The 17,550-nt window shown below is 39.0% G+C and overlaps 1 protein-coding gene and 1 long non-coding RNA gene across 4 annotated transcripts in view; one reads left to right on the plus strand and one right to left on the minus strand.

Annotated features, from left to right (window-relative positions):
* Positions 1-17,550, minus strand: part of LOC115214225 (fatty-acid amide hydrolase 1-like) — a 260,401-nt gene that overhangs the window by 182,505 nt on the left and 60,346 nt on the right. The window lies entirely within an intron of this gene.
* LOC115213786 lies at positions 3,163-15,737 on the plus strand. Its single transcript, XR_003881865.2, has 5 exons — positions 3,163-3,259; positions 5,416-5,459; positions 8,680-8,719; positions 12,463-12,571; positions 15,603-15,737. It is a non-coding gene; the product is annotated as an uncharacterized LOC115213786 (long non-coding RNA).

Genomic DNA, 17,550 nt, shown 5'->3' on the forward strand with positions numbered 1-17,550 from the left:
CACATACATATATATACGATGAGCTTCTTTCAGTTTCTGTCTATCAAATCCACTCACAAGGCTTTGGTTGGCCTGAGGCTATAGTAGAGGACACTTGCCCAAGGTGCTATGCAGTGAAACTGAACCCGGAACCATGTGGTTCATAAGCAAGCTACTTACCACACAGCAACTCCTATGCCTATATTTAAGAGATGAGGAATTATGTACATTATTTACATTATTTACATAATGGTGTAGTGGTTAAGAGTTTGGGCTACTAACACCAAAATTCCAAGTTCAATTCCAGGCAGTGACCTGAATAATAATAGTAGTAGTAGTAGTAGTAGTAGTAGTAGTAATTATTAATAATAATAATAATAACATCGAAAAATACCTTAGGAATGAGAACCCATGTTCAAAATTTCCCCAAGACACTTGTTGAAGATGAGGACAACGGTGGTTCCAGTTGATCCGATCAATGGAATAGTGTGCTTGTGAAATTAGCATGCAAGTGGCTGAGTACTCTACTCCACTGACACATGTACCCTTAGTGTAGTTCTCAGGTAGATTCAGTGTGTGACACAGAATGTAAAATGGCTGGTCCTTTGAAATATAAGTACTACTCAGTTTTGTCAGCTGAGTAGACTGGAAACTAAGGCTGATGTTATTTATTAACTACTGTCCACAAAATTGCTGGCCTTGTGCAAAAATTTGAAACCAATATTATCATTATTATTATTGTTATTGTTATTGTTATTACTATTATTATTATAATCATTATTATTATTATTATTATTATTATTATTATTTTTATTATTATTAAGATGCAAGTTTACAGAATCATTAGCCTACCAGGAAAAATGCTTAGCAGCATTTTGTCTGTCGTCATGTTTTGAGTTCAAATTACGCCAAGGTTGGCTTTGCCTTTCATATTTTCAGGATCGATAAAATAAGTACCAGTTGCGTACTGGGGTTGATGTGATATACTTACTCTTTTCCCTCCAAATTTCAGGCCTTGTGCCTATAGTAGAAAGGATTGTTATTATTATTATTATTATTATTATTATTATTATTATTATTATTATTATTATTATTAAGGCAGCGAGCTGGCAGCACTGTTAGCATGCCAGGCAAAATGGTTAGCAGCATTTTGTCTGTCTTAACGTTCTGAGTTCAAATTCTGCTGAGGTCAACATTGCCTTTCATCCTTTCAGGGTTGATAAAATAATAACCAGTTGAGCACTGGGGCCAATGTTATCAAAATTGCTGACCTTGTGCAAAAATTTGAAACTATTATTATTATCCGTGGCCGTTTACAGCCTAGCCCAGCCCCCGTGCCGGTGGCACGTAAAAAGCACCATCCAACCGTGGCCATTTGCCAGCCCTGTCTGGCACGTGAAAAGCACCCACTACACTCACGGAGTGGTTGGCGTTAGGAAGGGCATCCAGCCGTAGAAATCTTGCCAGATCAGTCTGGGCCTGGTGCAGCCTTCTGGCCTCCCAGACCCCAGTTGAACCGTCCAACCCATGCTAGCATGGAAAGCAGACGCTAAATGATGATGATGATGATGATGATTAAGGCACAAGCTAGCAGAATTGTTAGCATGCTGGACAAAATGCTTAGCAGCATTTCGTTTGTCTTTCTTTTGAGTTCAAATTCCACCAAGGTTGACTTTGCCTTTCATACTTTCAGTGTTGATAAAATAAGTACCAGTTGAGTACTGGGGTTAATGTGATTGACTTACTCTTTTCCCTCCAAATTTCAGGCTTTGTGCCCATAGTAGAAAGGATTATATAGCTTTTGAAGGATGCTACCCAACAAGCTAGGGAATGCCAGTCTGCCACAGGGTTACTCATTTACTGGAGCAACATAAAATGAAATGAGAGGTATATTTGCCATCTCAATATGGCTAACCACTAAGGGTGGGTGTTACTGTAGCTTGTAGCCCCAGGAGAACATCGTCTCCAGCTGGCTTTAGGCACACTTTCTGTGCCCTTAAGGTATTTGCAAAGGAGGTCATCAGGGAAGGATGAACTCTCTTTGCAAATACCTTAAGGGCACAGAAAGTGTGCCTAAAGCCAGCTGGAGACGATGTTCTCCTGGGGCTACAAGCTACAATAACACCCACCCTTAGTGGTTAGCCATATTGAGATGGCAAATATACCTCCCACTGTCATGCAGTTACTGTTTATACCTCGTTCAGAGATTTATTGATAAAATGAAATGTTTTACTCAAAAAATACAACTAACAAGCCAGTCTGGGAATTGAAACCATGCTCTTGCCATAGTGAGTGCAACACTCTGACCACTAGGCCATATGCCTTCACACATTATGCAATAGTTATGTGAGTATATCAGATTTCATTCAACAAGGCAGTAGCTGTCCCAGCAGATAACACTTGCTCAAGATGCCACATGATAGAATTGAACCAGGAACCATGAGGTTTCAAGGCAAACTTCTGTCAAGTGTAATGTTTATTTATTCACATTGTTTTGAATTGGTCTCACATTATCTTGTAGCTTTCAGATTTCAGTGATGTGATGGCTTATTTTAAGAATGACATTGTAAAGTAGGTGTGATTGGCCAGTTCTGGTCATTTTGAACATAAACCATGTGACATATTTTAGCCGTTTAAACACTATAGGGTTAAGCACATGATTATGCATCCATATTCAAAGCTTTTCCTAATTTTCTACTTTATATAATGAATTACACTATCTGTGAAGGCACATGGCTCAGTGGTTAGAGTGTAGAGCTTACGATTGTGAGGTTGTGAGTTCAATTCCCGGACCAGGCTGCATGTTGTGTTCTTGAGCAAGACACTTTATTTCACGTTGCTGCAGTTAACTCAGCTGTAGAAATGAGTTGCGACATCACTGGTGCCAAGCTGTATCGGCCTTTGCCTTTCCCTTGGATAACATCAGTGGTGTGGAGAGGAGAGTCTGGTATTGCATGGGTGAGTGCTAGCCTTCCACAAACAATCTTGCCCTGACTTGTGCCTAGGAGGGTAACTTTCTAGGTCCAATCCCATGGTCACCTCTTTATTCTATCTAACAAAGCAAAAAAACAGTAAAACTGCAGATCACATATTAAGATTATAGTATCATATTTCTGTTAGTTAATAAAAAGATTATACCCGCTTTTACATTACTTTCAGTACAACCTGCATATTTTTCTCCTTCTGTTCCAGAAAATATGAAAACCCAAGTAAGGAGTTGTATTTTCTAAGAAATTCAGAAGGTTTTAAGAAAATTATTTCAACCCTTGTTTATCCTTTTGTAAGTATTATCTTCTTAATCCCAAATATTTTCCTGCCAAATATGTTTTATTTGCTGATGAAGGACTAATGACTGAAATGTCAAGGATGTTTCCTTTCTTTTTAAGGGTAAACTAAAGCAACATTCATTAAAACTTGACCCTCTCATGTTGTCTTCTTTTTGAGTTCATTGTCTAATATAAACATACTTTGTAGAATTCATGTGCATGTGGTGCATATAAGTCATCGATTACATTGCTGATCATGTGACCAAGAGGTCAAATTTTACTAAAACATTTATTTACATTCAGCCATTGTATGCCTCACAGAAATTTCCATGTTGCTAGAAATTCTAGCTCTCTCTCTTATACTGTACATCTAATTCAAGGGTTTAGCTTTGCTGGGCATGAGACATTCTGGCACAGCCGTTTTGGCCTTGCCTATTTGGCCTCGCTAATTTGATGCTGACTTACTTGACAGCAGACGTTTTAATGCTTCATTTGTTATTCTCTCCCTCCCTCTTCCTTTCTCTCTCTCATCCACTCCTCTCTCCTTCCCCTCTCTGTTTATGAGTGTAAGCATATTTCTCTGTATGAGTGTGATGAGAGGAAAAATGCCTATGTTCACTGTGTTGATTTAATATATGGCAATATCCCCCCCTCTTTCTCCTTCTCTCTGTTCCTCTCTTTGTTTTTCTCTTCAACTCTCTTATCTGTATGTGTATGTTTCTGCATACATGTGCATGTGAGTTTGCACATGTGTGTGTGTATGTGTGTGTGTGTGTTGTGTTCAGCACCAAAAATTCCTGTCACCTAAGCAAGACCAGTGTCCCACTCAGCCATACCAAATCACCAGCATCCAAACAGCTGCACCCAGTTGTCTCATTTTGGCCGTGTCACATCATCTCACACTGATTCAGCCTAACAACAGTGTGAAGAGTACACAGTGCACATGTCTGTGGAATACTCAGCCACTAGTATGGTTATTTCATGAGTAAGAATTCATCTGGTTGAGCAAACAACTGAATACTCAAAGGTTCATATTTATTTCTTTATTACCCACTGGGGGATAAACATAGAGGAGACAAACAAGGACATACAAAGGGATTAAGTCAATTACATCAACTCTAGTGCATAACTGGTACTTATTTAATCGACCCCGAAAGGATGAAAAGCAAAGTTGACCTCAGTGGAATTTGAACTCAGAACTCAGAAATAATGCTAAGCATTTTGCCTCGCGTGCTACTACTGAGTATACTTTGAAATTATAGAAAACAATTTCATGTGGCTGTTGTCAGTGTCACATAATTGGCACCTGTGCTGATGGCACATAAAAAGCACCTTTCGAGTGTTGGGCCTCACAGAGGCAATGACAAATGACTGAGACCTTTGGCAATATGCTGTGCTTGTGTAGAAGACTCATCCAGACAAATGAAATGGTAGTCATCATAGGCACTGGTGTCATACAACTGACACCCGTGCCAGTGGCATGCAAAAGCACACATTACACTCTCAGAGTGGTTGGCATTAAGAAGGACATCCAGTCGTAGAAATCACACCAAATCAGACTATAGTCTGGTGCGGCCCCTCAGCTTATCAGCCTTGGTCGCACCGTTCCACCCATACCAGCATGGACAATGGATATTGAATGATGATGGTGATGATGATGAAATAAATAAATAGATAAATAATAACTCAACAAATAAATAAAAGAAAAAAGAAATAAGATGGTTTTTAAATGAAAAATATTTTGCAGTTCTATATTTAAGAGATAAAGAATTATGTACATTATTTACATTATTTACATAATTTACATTTGACGGATATTTGTCCTCATCTTGTTTGTTGTTAACACAACGTTTCAGCTGATATACACTCCAGTCTTCATCAGGTGTCTTGGAGAAATTTCGAACCTGAGTTCTGATTCCTAAGGTATTTTTCAATGTTATTATCATTATTATTATTATTATTATTATTATTATTATTATTATTATTATTATTATTATTATTATTATTCATGTCACTGCCTGGAATCGAACTCGGAACTTTATGTAACAGCAAACAAGATGAGGACAAATATCCGTCAAATGTAAATAATGTAAATAATGCAAAAATATTTTGCTTTCCCATCATTTGTTTGTTCACTTCTTTACTTATGTTAATCCTTCTGTTTTGCCAGGACAAGTTTTCATCTAAAGTCATTAATGCATTAGATGGATGTAGGTGAGTGTAAAACATTTTATCCTGTCTTTGCTTGTTTGTTTCTATATATATATCTTTCTTTCCAGTAAACTCTGCTGCTCTTTACCATACTGTTTACATCATGGAGTCTATACCTTTGTTTATTGTTATACTTTAATCTTTTGCACTACAGTGTTTATGTTGTGATGTTCACACAATAATACGCCCCAGCATGGGCACAGTCTAATGACTTAGACAAGTAAAAGAACAAAAGAATATATATACATACATATGTATGCATATGTATATATATTTGTATGTATATATGTATATATATATATATAGAGAGATAGAGAGATAGATAGATAGATAGATAGATAGATAGATAGATAGATAGATAGATAGATAGATAAAACTTACTTGGAAAAGGATGCATGGCATTTGATCATCATCATCATCATCATCATCGTTTAACGTCCGTTCTCCATGCTAGCATGGGTTGGACGGTTCGACCGGGGATCTGGGAAGCCAGAAGGCTGCACCAGGCTCCAGTCTAATCTGGCAATGTTTCTACAGCTGGATGTCCTTCCTAACGCCAACCACTCCGTGAGTGTAGGGCGCTTTTTACGTGCCACCTGCACAGGTGCCAGGCGAGGCTGACGTGCCACCTGCACAGGTGCCAGGCGAGGCTGGCAATGGCCACGGTCGGATTGGTGTATTTTATGTGCCACCGGCACGGAAGCCAGCCGAGGCGGTGCTGGCATCGGCCATGAGTCGGATAGTACTTTTACGTACCACCAGACCAGGGATCCTGGCTGGTTCAATTCGATTTCGATTTCGATTTCGCTTGCCCCAACATGTCTTCACAAGCAAAGGGGGTTGGCATGGGTGCCTGTCGTACGGTCGGATTGGAGTATTTTACGTGCCACCGGCACGGAAGCCAGTCGAAGCGGCGCTGGCATCGGCCACGAGTCGGATAGTGCTTTTTACGTACCACCAGACCAGGGATCCTGGCTGGTTCAATTCGGTTTCGATTTCGCTTGCCCCAGAGGGGGTTGGCATGGGTGTCTGTCGTCGGATGAGGTTCTATATCGACTTCGCTTGCCTCAACAGGTCTTTGTGTCCAAGGAGGAAAGGCATTCATAAGTGGGCTGGGCTCACTTGTCCTGCCTGGTCTTCTCACGTACAGAATATTTCCAAAGGTCTCGGTCGCTGGTCATTTCCTCAGTGAGGCCTAAAGTTCGAAGGTCGTGCTTCACCACCTCGTCCCAGTTTTCCTGGGTCTACCTCTTCCACGGGTTCCCTCAACTGCTAGGGATTGGCACTTTCTCACACACCTATCTTCATCCATTCTCGCCACATGACCATACCAGCGCAATCGTCTCTCTTGCACACCACAACTGATGCTTCTTAGGTACAACATTTCTCTCAAGGTGCTAACGCTCTGTCGAGTATGTATACTGACATTACACATCCATCGGAGCATACTGGCTTCATTCCCACGAGCTTACGCATGTCCTCGGCAGTCACGGCCCATGTTTCACTGCCATGTAGCATGGCTGTTCGTACACACGCATCATACAGTCTGCCTTTTACTCTGAGCGAGAGGCCTTTAGTCACCAGCAGAGGTAAGAGCTCCCTAAACTTTGCCCAGGCTATTCTTATTCTAGCAGTTACACTTTCAGCGCACCCACCCCCACTACTGACTTGGTCACCTAGATAACGGAAGCTATCAACTACTTCTAGTTTTTCCCCATGGAAAGTGACGGAAGTTGTTTTTCTGCAGATTTTCGGAGGTTAATGCTCCCGAGCATCTGCCACATACCAAAACTATCCTCCCAGTTAGCCTACCTTTGACATTGCTGCACCTCTTATGTGTCCATAGCTTACACTGGGTACATCTTATAGAGTTTCTACCTACACCTTTTCTACAGATCGAGCAGGGCCATCTTCCTGAAGACATTTGTGGATTGTCTACCTTCCTACTTATTAGTACTTTGGTTTTAGCTAGGTTGACTCTAAGCCCCTCGATTCTAAACCCTCCTTCCACACCTGGAACTTCTCCTCCAGTTCTGATAGTGACTCAGCAATAAGAGCAAGGTCGTCAGCGTAGAGGAGCTCCCAGGGTCAGCCTGTCTTGAATTCCTCATATAATAATATAAATAATATATAGATATATGCATATATATATACATATATGTACATACTTACATATATATGTATAGATACATGCATATATGGGTACAGGACATAAAAAAAAACGTTGAACACAATAAAAAATGAAAACATAGAAAATGAACTTTTTTCAAACAACGAAAAAATAAACAGAGAAACGAGACATACAACATAAAGAACATTCCCCTTCATCAGTTGTCCCTGTTTCATCTACTCTGCGTTTCGAAGGCAAGGACAATACGAGACTTCATTGAAACAGTCCTGCACAAAGCAAATTAAATAAAATGGGATTTTTTATGGAGGGTGAAAGTGGTAACAAGAACAGGACAGTGAGAACAAAACACTAAAAACAAACGGTGAGAGCTGTTAAGCTAAGATGATAGAAAAAATTATTATGAACGCTAGGAGGACGAGCTATGAGAGGAGGCAGGTATAAGCATGTGTTGTCTTTAGGAAGGAAATGAGCAGAAAGATAGATTCCCGTATGTATATATCTTCTCTGATACAGTATGCATTGAAGTTTTATGATTATATGCCCATAGCAGTTCTCCCTAAAGAGCTACAGATGGTTAAATCATTGGTTGATTAATTAATTAGTATATTAAATCGTTAAGGACAAAACTTCAAGGTACAGGAACGACAATTCTCTTTTTGAATTCTCTCAAATTGTCCAGCCCACCTACATTCAACATGCTAAAATTAGAATAGTTTTTTGCGGTTGGGATTTAACTCCTATTTCTAGCATGTTGAGAAACCACTTAGTGGCTTTTCCTTTCATGTATAATTTTTATACTCACATATAAGCTGGTAGAATATTTGGGCTGGATATGGCTGGTTTAAATACTAATGGCTGCAATTGCTAAAGAATGCTAGACCGTAGGATCTTCATATGTGAACCAGAAGTGGTAGAAGAAAAAAACAGTGTGACAAGCTACAAGGATTAGAAAGAAGAAGATTTCCAGTTGGTAAAGCTGGGAGTCATGCAATGAAGAGTGGTCTTAGGTAGTTTAAATTATTTAGATTTTATAAGATATAAAAAAAAAATTTTTTAATATTTCAATATTTTTCTCTCTGTTTTTAATTCCAGGAAAACTCAAGACATATATAAATTGGTTGCTGAAAAAGAAGTGAGTCTCTTTAAAATAGTTTTTCTTTCAGTTTATGTCTAACAGAATTAGTTCAAGTTCACATTTTTGATTATGTCGTAGTTGGAAACCCATTTTGTCAACAATAATATTGCAAAAATTAATAGAGTAAACTCCACACACACACACATATATACATAATATACTCGTCTAACATTATTATTCTGAAGTATACGTATACTGAGTGGTACACCTGGTTATTAGTCTTGCTCTGCCTAAGCAAAACATTAAAATATACAATACATACATATATATAACATATATATACATATATATATACATATATACACTTGCGTCGGAAATTAATTAGCACTTCTCAAATTTCTACATTTTCTTACATTTTCTTAATTTAACTTATTATCAGAAACGAACTCGTTTTTAATCAAAAATTTATTAAAACATATCCCAGCACACCACATAATTGTTATTAATCGTGAAATTTAGTCAATATCTTGTTGCTCCTCCTTTGGCAGCAATGACAGCTGCTACGCGGGTCGGCATGCTGTCTATGAGTGCCTGCAGGTACTGTGCAGGGATGCCCCCCCCCCATGCAGCAAGAAGTGCCCCAAACAGCTTGTGTCGGTTCCTGTATTGTTGCACATTCAAATCCCTACCCAATCGACTCCAGAGGTTCTCAATAGGGTTCAGGTCAGGTGACTGGCCAGGCCAGTCCATGACCGTCACCCCATAGTCCTTGAAGAAACCGGTTGTGAGCTTGGCTGTGTGGGAAGGCGCGTTGTCCTGCTGGAGCAGTACTCCTTGCCACCAAAGAAGTATCCCATACTATCTCAACGTACTTTGCTGCGTTGATGTTGCCTTCGACGGCATAGAGCTGCCCAACACCACTGTAGCTGAACGCCCCTCACACCATCAGACCACCCCCACCTTACTTCATGGTGGGAGCAATGCAGTCTTTGTTGAAGCGCTCACCCCTGCGGCGTCGCACATGGACAGGCTTGTTACTGACGAGACTGAATCGCGACTCGTCAGTGAACGTCACTGTCCGCCACCACTGCTGCACGGTCCATGTCTTGTGGGCACGGGCCCAGAGCAGCCGCCTCTTCCGGTTTTGGGCTGTAAGGAGCGGCTTACGGGTGGCCCTACAGGATTTTAGACCAGCTTCCAGTAATCTGGTCTTGACGGTGGTTGTAGACAACTGCTTCCCTGTCATCTTTTGTATCTCCTCCGCCAGTTGCCGGCTCGTTACCCTTCGGTTGTACAGTGACTTTCAGATCAGCATCCGGTCCTCCGCTGGGTCGTCAGCCTCTTCCGTCCCCTACCCTTTTTGTCAGCTGCTGATCCGGTTTCCTCGTATTTCTTAAATAAGCACTGAATTGTGCGCCTGGCTACACCAAGTTTTCTGGCTATTGCAACCTCCGACAGCTTCCCACGCCACGAGAGAGCCTTGTACCGTCTCTCCAAGGTCATGCGAGGTCTTGGGCCCATCTAGGAATGAACGATAAAAACCAGTTATTTTCATTAAAACTATTCATTTGAATAATGTTATGCTATAACAAAACTGCTATGAGTTATTATTCATTAAACAAAAAAGAAAGAAAGCAGAATTTCTCACCTTATTTGATGTATAACAGAAAGTTTTGCGAACCGGAAGTGACGTCACCAAGCAGAGTGTAGGAGAATTTGTGAGGAAAAAAATCTTGCAAATACACAAATCAATTAACCTACAAGCTGTTCAAAACGTCTTACGCGATGAGAAAACTTAGTATGGTGTGATTTCGGTCCTTGCGAGGCGCTACCTATATCTATCAAACAAAGGAAGATTTGTCTGCATCCGCACTCCAAGTTGTTGTTGCACTGCTATGTCAACATCATTAGGCTGTAGACTCTCAAACTGCTCTGCAAACAAAGTTACGTCATCGTTCTGCACAACAGTGAACTCGCAACAAAGCAATAGTTCGAGATATGGCCACTAGGTGACAGCAAATACCTTGAGTGAAGAGCAAATCAAGGGTGCTAATTAATTTCTGACGGTAGTGTATATATATATCAGTGGTGTCTCCCACAGGCTGTTCAGCCTTAGCCCGAGTATAAATTTAGGAAAGTGAACATGTATTTGCAGCCCATAACTCAGGCTCCTTTTATTGATCCTGGTTGCAGTTCATTTATTTTCATTCAGTGTCTGGTGATTGCCCTATGTCAAAAAATATCATTCGTAACAGACTTTCCCTCGACGTAGTTCATACATGCCTGACTCGGGCTCAGAAGTTACAAGCCCAAGTTGTTAGCTATAATCCTAAAAATTAAAAGTGTTTGAAGTCAAAGTTTTCTTGAAACAATAAATTTCTATAGAGATTAGGATTTAAATTCCGATCTACGAAAATTTTCCGTTCTACAATATTGTTAAAGGAACGGAAAATTATCCAGCAACTCAGGCTAATACAAAGGAGCTTGGTAGGTGTGAAAGACTAACTGGTATCTCTTGTCAAGAGTACAGGCAACAGTCAGATCGCTGCTATTTGTTGTGCATTCTGCTGTTGTTATTCTGTGCATCTGTGTGCAAAGATCAGTTGTGTTTTGCAGGGTTGCCTTATTTTTACCCCTAACTTAGAAATGGAAAAAAACATAGGGATAGATATAAAAACATAAGCCATTGGGGCTAGAAATATTGTGGAAAAACATGAAATCTTCGAGCAGGCTTGTGTCTTATGCAAAATCTGTGATGAGCCCAAGTGACGCTGATGGCATGGAATCGCCTCTGATATATATATATATAGTCACCATGATAGATTGGTAGCCACTACACACATTTTTTTTCTCTCCTTGTTTTTTTTCTGTGTCCCTTTCTGTAGAAGAGCGTAGGCTCGAAATGTAAAAGACTTTCAATTTCTGAGCGTTATACTAATACATCTGTTTGTTTTCTACACCACCTGTCTTCGTCTTTTGGTTTTTTCATGAACTCTCCCTATATATATATCTTTATATTTATATTAGAAGAAATAAGGTACTCAGAAATCTGGATGGTTGTACATTTACAGATTTTTATTAATATGTCACATGTTTTTATAAATCATATTTTAGCACTTGCATCTACTCTAGTAGAATCTCCAGAATAGATTCTGGAGTAGATGCAAGCGCTAATATATGATTTATAAAAACATGTGACATATTAATAAAATCTGTAAATATAAAACCATCCAGATTTCTGAGTACCTTATTCTTTTTAATATATAATACCTGTACATCACCTCCAAACCTTCTAATATATATATATATATATATAAATATGAATTAGAGATAAAACCACTATTATGCAACTCAAACAGTGATAGACATAAACCAATACATAAATAACAAATAACATATATATATAATATTTTTTTTTATTAACTTATAACTAGATCTCAAAAAGTATAAATGAATGATAAATATATAATATAAGTAAAAACACTATGTACGTTTCATGGCTCCAATTAAATTCATCATCATCATAATCACCACCAACACCCTTTCCTCCTCCTCCTCCTCCTCCTCCTTCTTCTTCTTCTTCGTCTTCTTCCTCCTCCCCTCCCCTTTCCCTCCTCTTCCTCCTCCTTCATACTACCACAGCCACTGCCTGTAGCAGCAGCTTGTACCATTAAAGTAAATCACTTAGAACAAACAAGTTTGTCCTTTAAGAATTAAAACCTTTATTTATCGTTGGCTGTAGTCTTTATTTATTTACTCTTTTTATGTCACTTATTATTAGCCCTTCTCTTTTGTTTCAGAAATACGATAAAGAATTTGCTGATGCTATGCAAAAAGATAAATTGGATGCTCTCATCTGCCCTGTCATGTCTTCAACATCACTTCTGATAAAGTGTCCAAACTTTGGAAGTAAGTCCATAACACTTTAAATTAATCTAAATTGAACATTTAAAAAGTAAACTTCCAGTAACCTGATAAGGTCAAGAACATTATCTGTAAAAACACTGGTATGCGCTGTGTAGTAATAGTGGTCTCTTGCCAACTCTGTGATATTGGGTTCAATCCCACTGTGTGGCATCCTCAGCAGATGTTTTCTGCTATGGCTCCAGACTGACCAAAGGATTGTAATGGTGAATGGAAGCCTGTTGTATACACACACACACGCATGCATGTGAGCGTATATATACGTGTCTGTCTCCTTCAAGTGTCTTTCTGCACATAATCCATGCCCTCCACATATCTACCATACCCACCTCCCAGCCACTCCAATTCCTCCCACACCATCTCTTGCTATCTCTAAAACACCTCCCCTCACACACTTAAGGAACATCCCCTCTATCCACTCTGTACTACTTATACTCCCTACACTGTTCCCTATGGGTAAGGCCTCTGTCTCTCGCTCTGACTGTCTCTCTATTCTTTTTCTCTAACTTTCACCCACCTTCTTCTCCTTAATTGTCCTACTGGAGTAGCCAAGTAGTGGAGACACATGGTTTAGTGGTTGTGGTGTTGGATTCATGATCATAAGATTGTGGTTTCAATTCCTGGACCAGGTGACGCGTTGTGTTCTTGAGTAAAACACTTCATTCCACTTTGCTCCAGTCCACTCAGCTGGCAAAAATGAGTAATCCTGGTGTCCCATCCAGGTGGGAATTTATATGCTGCAGAAACCGGAAACATGCTGTTATGAGTCAGCAGGACACAAAAATGTAACCTTACCTTTTTTTAGGGGTGGCCACAGCTATCCCTGTCCCTCTATCATACTCTAACTTCTCACCTGACACACAGCCACTTCTGTCAGTTTCACTCCCTCTCTCAGCTGAGAGGTTTTTGTCTTGCAAGCTACTTGGCAACCCTGTGGTGCTTGTGCTATGTAAAAAGTACCTGTGCTGGTTCCACGCAAAAAGAACCCATCTTGGTGCTACATAAAAAAGCACCCATGCTGGTGCCATGTAAAAAGCACCCAGTACACTCTGTAAAGTGGCTGACATTAGGGAGGACATCCAGCCATAAGCACCACACCAAAACAGAGAATTGGATCCTGGTACAGCTTTCCAGATTGCCAGCTTCATATAATATATCATACAAGGATGCACACACACATACACACACACACACACACACACACACACACACATGCACGCAAATATTCTAGTCAATTTTTTATCAGTTAGCAGATATTAGCATTGAGCAGCAAACAGTTTTGTTCACTGAAATATAAAACAGAGTCAGTAGCTTCTCTCTTGGCTCAAATATCTGGGTACATCAGACATACAAAAACCATGTTGAAACATGGGTGTTCTAGAGTTCCAAAGCACCAATGAGCTAAGTGTGTTACGAGCACATTGTTGTCACATAAAGAAGTTGTTATCCTGTCTTGTACACAACTGTGACCTGCCTCGACAAATTCTGTCTGACCCATGCAAACATGGAAAAGTGGACATTAAACACCATTACTACCACCAATGATGACAACAGATTAGTTGTCAAAGAATGACCTTCTGCATCACATTATCATCAGGATTTCATATCTGTTTTCTATGCTGGCATGGGTTAGAAGGTTTAGCTAGAGCTGGTAAGCCAGAGAGCTGCACCAGGCTCCAGTCTGTCTTGGCTGGGTTTCTATGGCTGGATGCCCTCCCTACTACCAACCATTCTACAGAGTGCACAGTTGTCTTTTACATATCACCAGTACAGGTACCTTTTACATATCATTGGCACCAATACCTTTTATGTGCCATCAACATGGCTGCCTTTTATCTGTCACTAGGACTGGCCACAACCACAATTTCACTTTAACTCATCAAGCTAAGTATCTTACTTGTATAAAATACATCTTAAGATATATCTCTGAAGTCTTGGATGAGTGAATTAAGTGAATGGAGCATGCATCAGTGTTGACCATAAGTATTCTAGTTATTTTATTAATGGAATTGTCTATTTTCATATGTGGTTGAGTATTCCGCAGATACTCATACCCTTAATGTCATTATCATGCAAACACTAAGTCATAGGATGGCCGTTTGATTTATAGATGTGAGGCCTAGTAGCTAAGGTGTTGCGTTCATGGTTGCCAGGATGTGGTTTCGATTCCTGGATCAGGTGGTGTATTGTATTCCTGAGCAAAAACATTTCATTTCATGTTGCTATTCTTTGCGATCACTTTCACATAAGATGTGCAGCACACCATGTATATGTATAGGCAACGTTGATTTGATGAAAGTAGTGAATTAATGTAAAGCAGAAATATTTAATTACTACAAATGAACCATTTGTGCAGGTTGTCCAACAAATAAGTTGCAAAACCTTTATCTGTCATTTACCACAGGAGAGTCAGTCTACTGTGGTTTATCCAATAGATTTCCTGTACAAAAGTGGAGATTGTCATAACTGGAATTTATTCGATTATTGGTTTGCTTGATGAATACTAACTTGATGTGGCAAGCTGGCAGAAACATAACACACCGGGTGAAATGCTTACTGGTTTTTTGTCTGCCACTATGTTCTGAGTTCAAATTCTGCCAAGGTCAACTTTGCCTTTCATCCTTTCGGGATCGATAAATTAAGTACCAGTTACGCACTGTGGTCGATGTAATCAACTTAATCCCTGTGTCTGTCCTTGTTTGTCCCCTCTATGTTTAGCCCCTTGTGGGTAATAAAGAAAAAACTAACTTGATGCCAAACAACAAGAAAAGAATTCTCTAACACATCAGTGAATATGGGAACTTCTACATGATTGCTAGATCTTCTAGAAATTGCAGTAAATTCTTCCTCAATCATGTCCTTGCGTCATAAAATGGAGTCGTAGATGTAAAAATGATGGGACAGCCATGCTAGAATTATTGATTATAGGATTTCTCTCAATAGGAGATGATTTGGAGTTAAAACAACAACAACAATCCTTTTACTATCGTTTTAATTCCGATGTTTTTCTTTGCAGGGTTTCCAAGCTATTCTCTGCTCTATAATCTACTGAACTACCCTGGTGTGTCAATGCCTATTACCAAGGTAACAGAAGAAGATGTAAAGGCAACTTATAAAGCTAGATCATTGACTGAATATTTGGTGAAAAGGTTGGGCATTTTTGTTTTATATCATTCCTTTAGTTTGTGATCAATAACATCTTTGGTTATAGGTTTCCAACTAGTGGAATAGCACATATACATACTGACACATATCACATACAACTATAAAATGTAACTTGATATTTTGAAAAAAATTGTGTCAATATGTATGTGTGGAGGCATGTGACTTAGTGATTAGGGTGTCAGCACCATGATCATAAGATTGTGGTTTTGATTCCTGGACCAGGTGATGCGTTGTGTTCTTGAGCAAAACACTTCATTTAAAGTTGCTCCAGTCCACTCAGCTGGCGAAAATGAGTAACACTGCAATGGACTGGTGTCCCGTCCAGCTGGGGAACACATATGCCATTGAACCAGGAAACCGGGCCCATGAGCCTGGCTAGGCTTTAAAAGGGTGCATTTATTTATTTATTATGTATGTGTACATGCTCACCATTTTGATTTTCACATCAAATTCTGATATAGTTACAATTTACACACTCTGGAAAGAATTTATAGAAATTTTCATTAAAAATACCCCATTTCCCTGAAAATTACATGAAGGCAAAGGTAACTTTTTTGAAGTTTCTGAAACTCCTATCCCCACTCTCCTGAATCTATACCATCTGAAGCATATTTGTAGAAAATTTCATTAAAAGATATCCATTCTTCTGGAGGTTATGAAGAAACAAAGTCAGCGGGGCACATTTGAGTATGTTTACCCAGTGCTTTAACATAAGTAATACCAAGATCACATTGTTATTAGATATCTAATATTGGCTTGCATCACTTCACTTTCATTTTGTATGTAGCACTATTTAATTATATAACTGCATGTTATATATAAACAAACTATATACTTCTTTCGATTGATTTGCATCAAAAGGGTGAAAATAATGTCAATGAGATGGGCCCAATTTTTTACTACACATAAAAGTAGATAGAATAACAATATTTATGATGATATTATGTTTCACAACAAATACTAACTATATTACAAATGCATTAAAGTGTATATTTTTATATATGTATGTGTAAATATATATATATATATATAAATTAGAAATGGAAACTAAAACAATAAATTGAACAATTAAATATTCTTCAGATATCTAATATCCCTTAGGTGGTTATTTAACACCTAGCTAAATTGTTATATATATATATATATATATATATATATAATATATATATATATATATATATATATAAGAAAATGGAGAAACAAATTCAATTCGTTCATCAACTTACGGATATTACAATTTTACATTCGAGTTGAATTTGTTTCTCCATTTTCTTATTTGTATTATAAATTTACGGTATATATGTGTGTGTGTATGTATTTAGGTAGGTAGGTGGGCGGGTAGGTAGGTAAGTAGGTAGTAGGTAGGTAGGTAGGCAGGTAGGTAGGTAGGTAGGTTGGTAGGTAGGTAAGTAGGTAGGTAGGTAGGTAGGTAGGTAGGTAGGTAGGTAGGTTGGTAGGTAGGTTGGTAGGTAGGTAGGTAGGTATGTAGGTAGGTAGGTAGGTAGGTAGGTGGGCAGGCATGCAGGTAGGCAGGCATGCATGCATGTATGGCTAGTCTATGGGATTACCCTGGGTTTCATGTACCAGAAAATGCTTAGCTTTACAGCATTTCTCCAGGCCCCAAAATGCATATGTATGTGTGTGTATGCGTTTGTGACTATTTGTCCTCCACCACTGCTTGGCAACCATTGTTAGTACATTTACATTAAGCAGTTCAGTTAGTACATTTTATTAAGCAGTTCAGCTAAAGAGATGGAAGGAATAAGTCCCATGCTTAAAAGGAAAATAAATACTAGAGT

This window comes from Octopus sinensis, linkage group LG7, assembly GCF_006345805.1.
Source record: "Octopus sinensis linkage group LG7, ASM634580v1, whole genome shotgun sequence".
Lineage (NCBI taxonomy): Eukaryota > Metazoa > Mollusca > Cephalopoda > Octopoda > Octopodidae > Octopus > Octopus sinensis.